Raw genomic sequence first — 16,828 nt, 5'->3', positions numbered from 1 at the left:
TCACTTTCCATTAAAAAATTAAAATTTTCCACCATGACTTACTTAATAAGAACACTGAAAAGAAACTTCAGCCTTCCAGGTCTGATATGCCACAGTGCTTAGAGCACTCAGTTTCTATTACTAGATTATCAATGTGTCAAATTACATAAAATCTACCACAGAATGTTTTTAATGTTCAATAGAGCAAAGACATATGCTTAGACTCCAAAAAAAAGAAAAATCTAGTATTAATAACCACCAGGGCCAATTATTTTTTTCCTTCCACGAGGAAATTTTGTCTTAAAACAAAAATGACCACTACCCCTTTTATATTCAAATGTATTCAAACATCCAAAACAAACAGCTATGGGGTACTAAGCCAAAAATAAAGTTATATAGGCAATTTTCATTGTTAATACACCTTTGCATTTTTATTCAAATATCTGAGCACTGTTTTTCACACAGGACCTAAAGATTTGCCATGAAGAGTCTCCACAACACACAATTATTAAAAGTTCAACATAACACTGCTTCCTTTATCTGAACAAAGGTTTTACTTAGAAATCTAAATGAAAGTGTCATTACACAGCAAGTTCTGAAACAAAATGCTCTTGAGGTTAACTGTGATAAAAAAAGGTCATGCAAATGACAAACTTTTAAATTTCAGTAAAATTCAACTCCTTCTAAAAACTCATTTATTAACAGTAGTTATACAGAATTAACTTCAATGAAATCTCTAGGTGAAATTACCCCACATTCTGTAATTCAAACTTGCACTATTATTTTATGATCTTTTCCATTATCAGACCACTGTGTTAAACATAGCAATCATAAAACACATTTTGAGACAAAGTAGGAATGTCTAAATCTTAAAAAGGTATTTTTCTTTTGAAAGCAATTTTATTAAAATGTGCTTAAAATTCCACTTAAGAATACAAAATACCAGTGTAAAACACGAGGAAAAAGAGGAAGTAAAAGCCTATGGTATGTGGCAGATAAGCCCATATCTACTGCCCATATCTAAGCTAATGGGCATGCCTCAAAATGTAACCTTTAATGAAGCTGTGGTTAAAAAAAAATAAATCACTTACATAGCATCAGGAAGAAATGTTTGTCAATTATGTAGAAAACATAAATCCCAAATTTTCTCAAAGCTATTTTTTTAAAACTTTCCTAAAACTAAAATTTGTCTCTTCTCATAAAACGTTTGGTTAGTGATGGATAACTCACTAGCAAAACAACTAGATTATTTCATAGGATGGATTTCTGATAAAGTCATATGGAAAATACTATTTTATCATCAAACTTGACACTATCATTAATAAATCAAACCAAGTTGTCATTTCCTCATCACCAGAACCTGATAAAATGCAGACTGCGTCAGCATGTCCAAAACCTTCCAGGTATTATTTATAGCAGATATTTGTTATGGAAAGGCTGGTTCCATTTCAGCACCACAGTAAAATACACTATTTTTTGACCATGACATCCTCGGTGAACAAGGGTTTAACTTTTACTTTTGGATTTGCCTTAACAATGAAAGATGAAGGATGTAATATCTAACCACTAACAAAGGGTAATTATGATAATCTTATTGTTTGAGACTTCAATTTTCAATTGAGACTTCAATTTTCAAATCCCCCTTAAATATTCTGACATCCTAACTGGATGCCTGGGATCCACTGGTGGGAACAAAGAGGGAGATGGATGCCTGTGATTCACTGGTGGGAACAAAAAGGGAGATAATGTTCTTATTATCTCCTGATAATTTCATCTGCACCTACAATTTTCCAGAATAACAATGTTTAGCTTTATTATTCACAAAGTTCAGTATTTTAAAAAAGAAACTGTTCTATTATTCTATTTTCTTCATTACTAGAATTCTGAAGAGATTAATATGCCAAATACATTTATGGATTTTTAAAAAGCTTTTATTAAGTAATCTCTACACCCAGCATGGGGCTCTAACTTACGACCCCAAGATCAAGTCACGTGCTCTACTGACTGAGCCAGTCAGGCACCCCAAGACTTAGGTTTTTTAAATCAACTATTCAACAGTGACCATTACATTTCCTTTCTGAAGTTCTAGTAGAAACTGGTTCCAGGAGCATCTGACTAGCTCCATCAGAAGAGCGTGCATCTCTTGCATCTCAGGGTTGTGGGTTTGAGCCCCACGTTGGGTGTAGAAATCACTTAAAAATAAAAATCTTAAAAAAGGAAACAACTGATTTCCCAGTTCTAAAATGTATTTAAATGAAATAATCAGAATGTCTTACAAAATCCACGCTAATGTAGCATATCACTGCATTAAAATACATATTATATAATACAGGATTTTTCATAAGATACATATACACTCAATTTCTTTAATACTGATGTTTCCTTAAAGAAAATTACTGAGTACTGTTTTATATAGCTTCACACATTAAGGTTAAGAAAAAGAGACGGTATAATTAGATGACAGATCATTTTTTAACTATTTTAAAAGGAGCAAAAGTTGTTTTCAACTTTCTAGTCGTATCTTAAGATTTCTAAAAATCCACTGCTACATACTTCTAGTAAAATGCAAAGGTCAGAGATTATATTTAAAGGTACTGGTTAGCAATGAAAATTAAGACAGTACTTCTCATTTAACTTTATTTATCAAGTATCAGGAGAAACGGTAAGGAGAAAGTTCACTATTAACTGTGTACCCACCCAAAAAGCAATACACGGCATTACACAAGACCCTCACTTCTATGAATTCTAATATCTGAAATTAGAACTGGTGCATAAAATACATGGTATTTTTGGAATACGAATTTTAATGCTTTACTACTTTACCAAAAATTAAGAGTCACAATTTGACATGAAACAACTTATATGTAAACAAAATCTTAATAAAGACTACACTGCAATAATAAAGCTATGATTAGAACTGAAAACTTGGTTTAAATGATTCAATTAATTCAATTATTCTTCACAGCAACTCTATAAAGTAGGTCTTCTGTTACCCTATTTTAGAGACCATAAAACTGAGGTATAGCACTGTTAAATAACTTACTCAGGTTGAACTGACATAAAAATTCTGCCAAAATAGAGTTCATTTAAATTTCTACCTTCACAAAACACCTTCATTTTTTTCAAGGATTCCAACAAAACCTAACAAAAGGCAAGGTTTTTAGTTATTTTTATTCACAAGTTGTACCTTTCCATTAAAAGAATTATATATATGTATTCCTGAGCTTGTCACTGAAGTATGCTTAAATTCACAGCTGATCAAAAAAGCAAGCAAAGTATGACTGATTTCCAGGACCACATATCAAAGCAGCATTCCATTAAAACAATGGCTCTCAGAGTGTGGCTGGCAGAGTACTGAGTCCACAAGACCCTTTCGGGAAGTGCACGAATTCAAAACTGTTTCATGTCTTACTAAACATTAGAACACAATTATAAAACTATGATCTAATTGGGCTTTTCAGTCTATCAACATATGTAGGAATGGTGTACAAGCAACTGGGAGGCAAAAATCTTGGTATTTTAGCAAAAATTAAGGCACTTATATTCAATTTTTACTAGTAACTATCATTGTTGCAAGGGAGCAGCGGGCAGGACAGCAGAGGAGAGGTTGTCTGCCCAAACAACTAATCTTAAAATTTCAACTAGAATATGTAGGTGAAGCAGTTAGAATTATTTTTATTGAATCCCTACATGTCTTTTTAATAATCTATGCAAAACAGGATATATACATAAATCACTTCTGCTCCATTCTGAAACAGGGTGGTTCTTCAAGAAAAACATTCATATGATTGGGTTGTAAACTGAGTAAGACAGCATCTGACAAACTATGATTACTGACTTGTGCACGGGTAATCCCTGGTTTTTCTAAAGGTGTATTATGCCACTTGGCTTTTATGAAAGACCTACATTTGTAGTACCTGCTTTTGCTAACCAAAAAGGGATTCTTACTTCTATGGAAAAAGGCAAAAAGTGAACATAAAGTTCAGTGTGTTTTGTAGCAAGCAATTTTAGAGGCAGCACAAATCTAGAGCAGCAAAAAGTGCTACCAAGCACCTTCCCCGGGAACTTACTTAGCCTCTCATCATCAGGCTGTCATAGCTTTGAACTGTGTATGAACATCTGCACTTTATCTAGATTTATTCTGTGGATCAGTAGCAAGATGTGTACTAAGCTATCAGAGAGGCCTAAGAGTTTAGAAACTCTCCAAAAATTTTTCATATGAATATTAACGGTAGTTGTTTCTTCATTTTATGCCATTTTGGCTTACAAAAGGTATCACAGGAATGTTACACTTTGGGACAGCATTTGGCAGACATTTTCTGACAAGATTAGTGGTTGATATTAAGAAATGTGATTTGTTTTTAATTCTGTGTAATAAACTATATTAAAATTTAGAAGATGTGCATAACTCAATGGATCAATATTTTTCTAATGTTTGGTATATGACATTACAAAAATCGTGCATGGGTAAAAAAATATCCATCCGAGGTAGCCCAAGAGATTGTAATGCAATGAAGACAAAAATAGGTACAATTCTCTGAAAAGGTTAAAATATACTCATCTCCATTTTACTAATTACTTATCTAAGTAAAGCTGGTTTTTCTTCATGCACTAGATTGTAACACAATGAAGACAAAAATAGGTACAATTCTCTGAAAAGGTTAAAATATACTCATCTCCATTTTACTAATTACTTATCTAAGTAAAGCTGGTTTTTCTTCATGCACTTTAATCAAAGGAGCATTCTGCAACAGATGGAATGCAAAAGCAAATATGGGAAGCCAGTCATTTCTATAAAGCCAAACATTAAGCAAATTTAAAAAACAACAAAACAATACCACTCTTCCCACTACATTAAAGTGGAACGTCAAGGAAATCCGCAAACATGTAAAGTGAGGCCAGTGTTTCCACTACTACCCATTTTCTTTCAACTTTCTCTCTTATCTAATATGGTAAACACTGGTGTAACAAAACAAAACAAAAGCTCTTAGAGGTCTTCAATAATTTTTAATAGTGTAAAAAAATTTCAAAACCAAAAAGTTTAAGAAGCAATGCTTTTAAGTTCTAGTCAGTATTCATTCATGAAAATAAAAGCAGAAAATCTGCACTAATGTAAAGTAACTAAACCAGTGAAGAACTTCACATTATTTTGTGTAGAATAGGATCTTTTCCTTTAATACTTAATACTCAAAATATCAACCTGTGAACTTAAAGATACTGTAGTTTCTTTTTTTTAGATAACTAAATTTAAAGGATTCACATGGTACACAAAGGTGAGTCTAAAATAAAGTATAATATGAATGCCTAAGGTTTAGAAAAGTACACTACATAATGATTTAACATAATAGCAACTGAAACATTTTGCAATCAATGGTAAAGATATATTCATCTGACACTGAGTAATGTAAATTCCTGTTTGAATGAATGCAGTCTTAATGACCATGATCATTATTCTTTAATTTGTAAAGATCTTTCACATATATTTCTGAAAAAGCTTCCAAGGGATTATTAAAGGATCACCACGTACCATCTAGGTTCAGTGTCTTGATAAAGAAAATGCCAAAATTCCTGATGTAAAAGCACTGATACAGAACATTTAAATCTACTAAGGGAAATATAATTCTAAAGAAACGTCTTAAGTTCTGGGAAGTAACAAGACTCAACTTTTTTATAATTAAGAATTTCTAAAAATAAATTATATTTAGTACCTGGAAATATATCTTTCCCTTCACTAGAAAAGTTTACATAAAAGAATAAAGATTATTAGATAGCTAATCTAACTTCCAACAGAGAAATTAATTAGCAGCTGAAATACTATCTAACAAACAGGGTATTTGGAAGTAAAAAATGAAAGAAAAATCAATTACATGAAATATTAAGAAAATGGGTATAAAGAAAAAAATTCAAAATAAAAAGTAAGCCTCTTTGCCAAGAAATTATTCACTCATTTAAAAAGTTCTAATACTGAAGGGTATATGCATCAACAAAGTAATCTTTTCTTAATAGAAATGAAGTAATTTTAAACTAAAAAGGGAAGACATGTTCCCACTGATACAAATAATAGCATGCAAACTTTCAAACATAATGAAACAGAATGCTTGAGAATGTTAAGCAAAAATGCTTAACATTTTTACTTCAAGTAATTAAAAAGAATAATTTCCAAAACGTACTATTCACTACTAGACCTCAAGGCAGGGGGGAATATGTTTTAAGCAACCTAAGACAATCTTTCAATAAATATAATCTGTGATGGTTTTTTACCCTCAATTTGAATACATGCATTCCATGATATCTGCACCCTTGAATACTGGGAAAATATTCCTCAGTTTTATAAATGTTAAAAGGAAATTTTACACCAGGTATCTTTAGGGAATTGCAAATTAAGACAACAATGAGATACCACAATACACCAATTAGAATGACCAAAATCCTAAACACTGACAACACATAGTGCTGACAAGGATGTAGAGAAATTCACTGCTGATAGGGACTATAAATGGCATATTCACTTTGGAAGACAATTTAAAAGTTTCTTACAAAACTAAAGATACTCTTACATACATACAATCCAGCAACTATACTCCTTGGTATTTACACAAAGGAGTTGAAAACTTATGACCACACAAAAACCTGCACATGGATGTTTATAGCAGCTTTTTCATAATTGCCAAAACTTGGAAACAATCAAGATGTCCATCAGCAGGTGAATGGATAAACAAACTGGTACATCCAGACAATGAGACATTATTTAGCACTAAAAATAAACAAGCTATCAAGCCATGAAAAGACCCAGAGTAACCTTAAAATGCTTATTACCAAAAAGTCAGTATGAGAAGGCAATATATTATAGGATTCCAACTACAAGACATTCTGGAAAAGGCAAAACTATAACGAAAGTAGCAGAAATCAGTGGTTGCCCAGGATCAGGAAGGAGAGAGGGATGAAGAGACAGAGGGCAGAGGATTTTTAAGGCAGTGAAACTATTGTGTATACTATAACAATGGGTACATTTGTCGAAAGGCCACCAATTGCCCAACACCAAGAGTGAACCCTAACGTAAACTGCTTTCTTTTGGCGATAATGATGTGCCATTCTGATAGTGAAGGACTCTGGATACATGTTGGCGGAAGGAGGTATATGGGAAATATCTATCTTCTGCTCAATTCTGCTATGAATCTAAAACTTAAAAATTAGTCTATTAAAAATTTTATTTATTTATCTGTCAGAGAGAGAGACAGAGAGAGCGCACATGCACAAGCAGGAGGAGCGGCAAGCAGAGGGAGAAGCAGGCTCCGCGCTGAGCACACAGCCCAATGTGGAACTTGATCCCAGGACCCTGGGATCATGACCTAAGACGAAGGCAGATGCTAAACCAACTGAGCCATCCAGGCATCCCTATTAAAAAATTTTAATGTTTCTTTTAGTCACAAACAATAAAGATTTGTTACTTGTTAAATATAAAATCAGAAGTAAGAGGAAACAAATATAAGTAGGGAGGCTTACATCTTAGCTCACTATATTCATTAACCTCAAGACAAGTACCTCTTACTATATTCACTCAATATTTTTTTCACTCAGTATTTTTTTTAAAGATTTTATTTATTTATTTGACAGAGAGATCACAAGTAAGCAGAGGGTCAGGCAGAGAGAGAGTGGGGAAGCAGGCTCTCCGCTGAGCAGAAAGCCCGATGCAGGGCTCGATCCCAGGATCCTTAGATCATGACCTAAGCCAAAGGCAGAGGCTGAACCCACTGAGCCACTCAATGTATTTTTAAAGCCTGGTTTGGGTACCTTTAAAAGATTATGCTGATGTCACTGTCAAATTCAGAAATTGCAGCTTTTTAATAACTAGGGTGGCTTTCTAACTGAAGATTAATTAAATATAATTACATATAATCACCATGTATCAAGACAAGGGAAAAAAAAAGACAAGGGAATAATATTTTAAACAAATAATTTTTAAAACAAATTCATATTCAACTAAGAATATTTTTAATCATATACCCAAGGGACATTTTCAAAATTATCATTATCACCATCACTTTTCAATTGTTATGGCAAACTTTAAAGAGATGCTTTTAAAAATTGAAACTGATTAGAAATATTTATTCAGATTTGGTTAGTCTATCCTAAACTCTTAAAGAAATCAGCCACAATGGTATCAGCTACAGCCACAAACACAGTATTTTGAATAGTACCCTATCAAAAAGCTCACATAATACTGGTAACTGGTTCGCATTTCTTCACCCATAACCTCTTAACCAGTACATTTCCTTACCAAAGTCAAAACAACGATCATGACTGGTCAGACTAAGATATGAAAGATGAAACAAAAGGACTAATATAAACTGTATAAGAAGAAATGCCAAATTGGCCCCATCAACAGAAGAAAGCATGGAAGGAGCAAACAAAAGCATATGTGTTCTGATGTATAAAGAATTAAAGTATATATTTAATGGTGAATCTTTCTGTTAATGATATTAGGCATTACATTATTTTAGCAGTATGCCAGAAACGTTGAAATTTTAACAAATTACATGTTTTTCCTAAGTAGATAACTCAAAGCTACAGGTACATTTATAATAATTCTAAAAATATTTAAGTGGTAACTAAACAAAATCCAAGTATTTAAAATACACAATTATAAGAGAAACTACTATAATAAGCACATCAATTGTTTAAAAGCAGAATTTTAAGAAGCAGTAATAGACCAAATGAAGAAGTTACTTAGTGAGAAACATGGTAAATTTACCACCAGAAAACAGAGAACGTTAAACATGATGTACAATATAGTGCAGGATATCCTAAGACAAAATAGAGGCAGACTTACCCATATACTTTCAATTGCTTGAAATTTTAAAAAGAAATAAAAATATTTCATCAGCAGAGCATGCTCACAAACCCAAGTTCCTACCCCATCACTAATAGATAATAACTATAGAGAAATATTAACATTCACATTTATTTAGTCAGATTTGATATAAAACTCTGGCATTTCAGGTGATACTAGCAGAACTTTATGTCCTCAATACAAAGTACAAAAGATACTAGATGGAGGCTGACCTAAAAAAAATTTTTTTTATATAATCACCTTGTAGAACAACTCATGTTTCAGGGTGGCTCTAAATATAATGTTCAGTCACAAAGCAGAAGTAACAAGTTGAATTTTTATGTCTTCCTAGAATCTTTTTAATTCAACTTAATACCTAAAAATTATTATTATTTATATCACACATATGTGACATCTCAAAAAGTGTTTAATTTAGTTAACATTTCTATTTGCCAATCTTGACTTTCCTCTTCTCAACCCCTCCAGAAAGGTAAACATGAGCTGAAAGATGTTATCATTCTGAACAAAGATTAGAAAAACTTACCATTTCAAATGAAAAGACATGATGTATACCTACAACACAGTGGAATAATAAACCATTCATATTTTTAAAAAAAAATCCAAAATAAGTTCTACAACAGTGCCGAGGATACTCAATGCACTCTTCACATTCCCTAGCAGACAATCTTTCCCTAAACTCTCAAAACTTTTTAGCTGTATCTCTGTATACTTTACATAGATACTCTACACCTAATCCTCAAAGACCTGACCCTGAGCTTGATTCATTTCTGTATCCTCCAAGGTACCCAACACTCTGTTCCGAAACAGTAAAACAGTGAACAAATTTTCTTACTAAATGGAAACCTCTAAATCTTCCTGTAAGTCTAACACTCTTATGGGATATTCAAGTGGGATCTGAATAATGAAAAGTTAGGTGTGCTGAAAACCAAACAAAAAATTGTTATTTGACTATTTTTGAAAAATTTACTGTTACGTGATTCCATTATGAAGTCTACAAAAATATCAATAGTCTTAACACCACCTATGTTTCAAAACTACAAAGGCTTAACATCTGAGACATTAGTATTCAATAAATACCAAAGTACGGTGACCCAAAAAGAAGAGTGAAAATCATATGACTGAGCAGGACTGGTATTTGAAAAACAGGACATCAAACAACTATTTAATTCTCCCTATTTGTGTCTAAGTAACTACAATATGACAAATACAGGACTCTCAAACTCAAAAAATTCAAAGAGGTAAATTAGTTGGTAACAAAGTCAGAAAATAATTAGGATGTAATGTGGTAAGCATTAAAAAAGAATACTGAAAATGATACAGCTGAGGTGTGTAGTCAGAGAAGGTTATGCATACACTGAGTACATTCTCCAGGAGGAAAGAGATACAGAAATTTTTCTGATTATAAGCCTCTCTGAAACTCTAATGGAAGGAAGACAAAAAAGGACACTAATCACCTAACTGGACACAGAAATAATTAAGTACAATAAAGTGACTTCTGACAAAGTGTGTGTAGAGTTTAAGGAAGGCTCAATAAGCATTTCCCTTTGGAATTATTTGGAAGTCTTTTAAGTATGAATGAAAAACTATTATTTATAATCAAATGATTGGGACAACCATGCATCCTGCTTTGCCTGAGCCAGCCCGTTTTTCTGCCTGCTATAAAAAAAAGTAACTTCATTTTTTAAAGATGTATATTTTTATTAAACTAATTAAAATTTTATAGGCACACACTCTTAATTTAAAAGTTGATATAATTTAAAAAAAAAATCTGTCCTCAGTCATACTTCCATCTACTCCTGATTCCTTCTCCCAGAGGAAAATACTTTCTGCTCTTTACAGACTATGTCTCCATATTTTAAATGATACAATTTTATTGTTCTTTTAAAACAGTTTTACTTCAGATAATATTTAGCTGAGGAAATTAGCTCTCTTATATGTACCCACTCCCCATTTTTCTCTTTCCATCTTCTGAGTGTAGTTCTTCCAGTTGATTAAATCAATATTTAGTTGCTACATTATTATTACCTTTTAAATATGATTCACAGTTGGGCAATTTATTATGCTCATATTAAATAGTACCCATATTCAGCTGTCTCAATCTGAATAAAAATTATGTTTTCCCCTATTAAAAAATCCTGAGAAGGGACACCTGGGTGGCTCAGTGGGTTAAAGCCTCTGCCTTTGGCTCAGGTCATGATCCCAGCATCGTGGGATCGAGCCCCGCATCAGGCTCTCTGCTCTGCGGGGAGCCTGCTTCCTCCTCTCTCTCTCTGCCTGCCTCTCTGCCTACTTGTGATCTCTAATAAACAAATAAAGTCTTTAAAAAAAAAATCCTGATAAGTTTCAAAGAGAAGTGAAAGGATCAAAGATTTCCATAGCTGGTTAAAATCGATACATATCTTCAATTCAAATACTCAGTTGTCAAAATCCCTAAAGATCACTTCCAAAGTACATGTAAACATTACAAATGTAAACATCTATAGATTTTTGTTTTCACTTGACTACAAGTCTAATTCCAATTATGCTCCATCCCAAATATCCAGAAAAGTTCCTGGCTCACTGTAAGAAACACATTAAATTATTTTAGTAAATAAATAAAGGAAAACATTAATAAAAACCTGGTTACAACTAGAGCATTATATGGGATATCACTGCAATATAACTGATATAATCAATTCTGATCTTTACCATCATGTCTAAATCACTGGATCTGGGCTGCCATTATGAACAGCAAGAGGTATACTCAGCTACCCAGAAAGTCAAACCTAAATCTGACACCAAACCCTACAGCAAATAATTCTTCGGTTATATCCAGAGAATAATAAAGATGCTATAAAAACTCCTTGTGAAGTATGTCCTTTGTTTGCATGCTTCAGGTGTTTAGACTTCCAAAAAACAATCTTCTTCTGCAATACAATCAAATCACTTGTTAGAGCTAAATAATTTATATATAAAGAGGAGCAATGGCCAGGTGGAAACCACAAAACGGCAACTTCTCTCAAAAATTCAAAAATCATTTCAGAAAATATATTTGTACCTACTCGCTAGTAATTAGTGATTATGGTCAGTTCTCTGTGTCAGCACCTATTAATGAAATTTTATTACTGGCTAGAGTTTCTGTTTTGAGTTTTATACATGGCACATCAGGAAAAACTGGGTTATAATCAAATCAGAGAAAAGAAACAATGCCCACTCAAGAAGCAGGAAAGAAGACTAACAAAGAAAAGGCTGATTGAACAGAAAAATTTGGCAGTACTGATCAAGAAAGTGTAACAAATGAAAGAACAATGCTTTATGTCTCTACTAAGAAAATATCTGAAAACTCTAAGCTATGGGGTAGTGATGCTTTATCAGTTCTTCCAGTAACTTTTGCTCTGATTTATAACCACGACTACCAATAAACCTTCTCAGGACACTAATTTGGATTCTTCAGGGACCTTGATTCTAGGATATGAGGTGCTCTGTTCAATAAGCCTTCTAAAAACACTGGAAAAAAACATATTAATTAATAAATTTGCATTTTAATTTACAAACTCTTTGGAGTTTAGTTAACATGAGTCACTTTTTATAGATTACCCCCAACTCTCAGACTGGACCTAGACCAGGGGTGGGCAAACTTTTTTGGCAAAGAAACAGATAGTATGTATTTCAGGCTTAGCAGGCCAAAGAGTCTTGATATAGTCTCATACAGTTGTGTCATGACTAGTCAATCTACCACTTTTGGAAAAGCAGCCATAATCAAAATATATACACAACTGTGTTCCAATAAAACTTTCCAAAAACAGGCAATGTTCAGATTTGGCCTGGCTTATCCTAGTCCGTCAACCCCCAGTCTAGATGAAATACTTAAAGAACAAAAAATTAATCCATCATTTGAGACAATACCTCCTCCACATATAGGCTGAAAAGCTGAACTAAAAGTTGTCACACCAAAATCCCACACAGCACTATTCACATAAAATGTTGGGGTACTTCCATTAAGTGTATGAATCCTATCCTCCATGTTGACTGGCTCTGAGCCCTCCCTTCAAACTCCCAGGTTCCATAAAAAATTCAACTACTAATATTCTTATTTCAATATTTCAACTATGTCTCATTTCAAGATACAGCCAATTGTCTTCTATTTTGCTAATGAAAATAAAGAGACTGAAGAGCTGCTTAAAATGCAGATTCCATGGCTCCAACTCAGACCCACTGCATCAAAAATATTTGATGAATTGAACTCAGACATTTCTCTTTTTTAAGTTCGAAAAGATGTGCTACACAGGTTGAAAATTACTAAATTTAGCCAAAAATGTGATCAATGGAGAATGTATCAGATTCTACTGTAATCATGAAACGAATCAATTTGTAGGTTGGAGACCTAAGGGGAACAACCTATGTTTTTAAAAAACCTCCCTGAGGGTTTATTATGCACTATTTGAAAAACACTACCATGGAAGAGGCATTACACCCTTAGCCTCTGGCTACTTCTCCTTAATGGTCTTGGCCTCACTATATAATATGCTGGATAGCTACAATGGAACTACTCTGACAAAGAAACATAGCTGAATCAAATTACTGCCCTAGCATATAATATACATTTATTTCCAGGTTTATTATGCACGTGTTTAAACATCCAGGGCTATTCCCACCTACTCAAACAATAGTAAAAATTCTTCAGTATCAATTCATGTATGTGTTTTGAAAGAGATCTAAAGGGCTATTCTTTTATTCACTAAAAAACAAACATTAATATTTACATCAAATACAAACTTCTAAAAAAAAAAAAAAAACTCCTGAAGTTTTAAAATAAAACAGCATCCCATATAAACACTGCCCCAATTTACCTAAACAAAGTATTTTATAACTACTTGATGCAACTGCTAAAGCTAGAATGAAATTTAGATGTTCTTATAAAATTATTTTTCCCAAGAAAGAAAAGCTTACTCTAAGAAACTGCATTAAAAAAATTCTAATTAAAATCTCCACTTTACTCCAACGCAAATTGAATCCACAGATAAAGACTGGTATACTGCAGCACTAAAATGTTTAAACTACTTCATCTATAGTAAGTGGAGCAACTTAATAAAAAAAAAATCACAAACATTCGTAAGATATAATCTCACACATTTTTACACTAATACTGTAACTTACTGTGACGTGTCCAAAAGCTTTAAAATTGTGGTAAATAGAAAATTTCAACCCAATAAGTACTATCAAGAAAATGGTTCGATATTACACTCTACAGTATGGTAAAAGTAAAGATAAACTTAAATGTATTTAAGACACAGCATAAACATATATACATCGTTATGGCTGTCAAAAATACATTATGCTACAAGTGAAAATTAATGTGTTTTATTTATAATTACCAGAGCTATCAAAGAGTTTGACTTCTAAGAAATAAGGTATGAAATAAAATGACTTGTAGTTGATGAGGTGCTGACATATCCTTAAAACACTTAAAAATATATCCATGTCATTAAATTATGATAAAGTTGAAGGCTAACAAAGAAAAACATGACCAGACATGATGTATGTTTTCCTTCATATTTTATTACATTTAAAAAAATTACTTTTCAAGACACAAAATATGGAAATCAGTTCTTATGTTCTACTTCAAAGTCCATACTATTCTTTGTGTTGGAATATTCCTAATAGGAATATTAGAAAGAAATGAGAGATGGCATCTTAAACCAAGTAAATCTGCTTTATACTAATTACTCTTACTACTTGGGCAAGCTGAACACTTACCATTTGATTCCTCCCTTTAAACTGAACAGTGAAAAAAGAGAAAGCACATAAGAGGGCCTAATTTCAAAGCTTTTAAAAACAAAAACAAACATTAAATTTAACAATTTTTTCCAAAGACAGTTTTCAAAGTAAATGAATAACTGATACAACAATTACCTCAATGTTTCTTCTATTAACACCAAACAGTCAAGACCTATAAAGAACTTTTGTTAACATTTCTTTAGTGCTTGATTAGCTTATATTAACAAGATTTATGAAGCTAGGAACCAAATAAAACAGATACCAAAATGATGAAAAACTTTTGTCTATCCAATTTTTAATATCAAAAAATCTAAAAATCTGGCAAAGACTATATTTCCCCTAAAAATTTAATTCCTTTGTTACATACTATTTTAAGTATGGTTCCTCTTCAGAAAATTAAGAATATAGTAACTTTGTGGCCCAACAAGAATATTAATTAAAGACAGAAACACAAACATAAAACAAAAAAACCTAGCACCAGCTCTCCAGCCCAGGGTTCAGCAAACTTCTTCTGTACAGGGTCAAAGAGTAAGTATCTTGGGTTTTCTGAGTCACAGATACTCTAATATTCTCTTATTTTCCTTATCCATCAACTCTCTAAAATGTAAACACCATTCTTAGTTCTGTGGTAGAGTGGTAGAAACTGGGCACTGGTCCTAGGCTATAGTTTGCTGACTTCTGCTGCAGCCAAATTAATCTTACGATGCTTCAAATATACAACTTATACTTTAACTACCTGAAAACAAAGATATCTAAATATTAAAATATAACATCTACATTTTCTAAGAGTATAATCTGGTGAAACAATAAATGATCTATTTTTGAAATGCTTTAATAAACCTACCATGAATATTTTAAATATGTAATTCATTTATTCTCAAAGTTCATCGGTAATTTGTAAAATTCTACCCACCAAAAAATTAATTTTAAACATACAAATGTTTTAAAATTAAAACAAGAATTTACAGTATTTCAATTTTAAATTATAGCAACATTTCCAAATACTTTTTGAATAGAAAAGTAAAATTAAAATCTGTCCTTCACTAATTATACCTATATTAAATGCCACTGAAGAAATATAAAAAACACTGGTATGTTTTAAAAAAAATTATGAAATAATTTCAAAGAATAACAAATTTATGATATAGCCAACTTAAATGTAACAGGAGAACACATTTTACTTAATCATTTACTTTTAGTCCCCTATATTATTTATGTATATGACATTACAAATAGCTACACATATGCTCCAAGAATGCAAAATTTATGCCAAAAAAAAAGTAAGAAAGCTAATTCCACCAAATCTGACTATAAGCAAGCACTTTAGGAAAAGAAATGTTCAGGTACGTAAAAGGACAAGGAAGAATTTCCTAATCCTCAACGGAACAAAATAAAGTTTTCCTAGGAAATGTATTATATGTGGTTTACATCTTGATTATATTTGAAAATAAAAACTTAGTTATTAGTTTTCAAAATATGGACCAAAAATTTTAATTCCACATAGTTTTATAACATCATAAAATATCCTCACATTGATAAATCCAACAGATTATGTTCACATTTAACAACCAAAAGACCTAAGACCACATTTAAAATACGTCATAAGCAAAGACTATGTATCCAAGTAGGAAAAAGAGAATTGCAAAATGATGCTAGAAATGCTAGAAATTAGGAGAAAATGTGCGATGCTTGAAAGCTCAACTAACTTGGTAATGGAATTTAAAAATCAATTAAATTAAACCTTTAGTGTAACATAACTAGTAAGAAACCTCTCTAATTGAATTTAAATGCCACATAATTTTTAGTCAAAGGATATTTACTTGATGTAACCAAGATAAAAATTTCTTGTTATTATACAAGTTAGGATGTATTTTAGTGTGTGTATTCTTTTTTAGAATAGAAGTTTAAAATTTTTCTAGGGACAGAAGAATGGGGGCAGAAGGTCAGCAAAAGAGTCAGTGACTTGAATTAATACTTTTAGCCTCAGAAACTTTATTAAAGAAACATAACTTTTGAATAGCTAGGGAAGAAAACACCAGTAAATATTTTTCAGAATAATGACTGTTAAAATGGCATTCATCTAAGGTAAATAGTAAGACTTCTTGTTAGTTCACATTAAGAACATGGGGATTTTAACATATCTGAAGTATCCTTGTTTGCCCTACCATTTTGCCTTCCCAAAAAAACCTGAGTCAAACCAAATCTTCAGAGCTCCAATTTAAAAGAAACTCAGGGATAGAG

General features: G+C 32.1%; 1 protein-coding gene across 2 annotated transcripts in view; it reads right to left on the bottom strand.

Moving 5' to 3' along the window:
• Positions 1-16,828, bottom strand: part of PSPC1 (paraspeckle component 1) — a 101,793-nt gene that overhangs the window by 36,587 nt on the left and 48,378 nt on the right. The gene's annotated exons all lie outside the window — the stretch shown is intronic.

Source organism: Martes martes (assembly GCF_963455335.1).
Source record: "Martes martes genome assembly, chromosome: 3".
Taxonomy (NCBI): domain Eukaryota; kingdom Metazoa; phylum Chordata; class Mammalia; order Carnivora; family Mustelidae; genus Martes; species Martes martes.
Note: the sequence above shows the minus strand (reverse complement) of the source record. Positions and strands in the feature narration are given on the sequence as shown.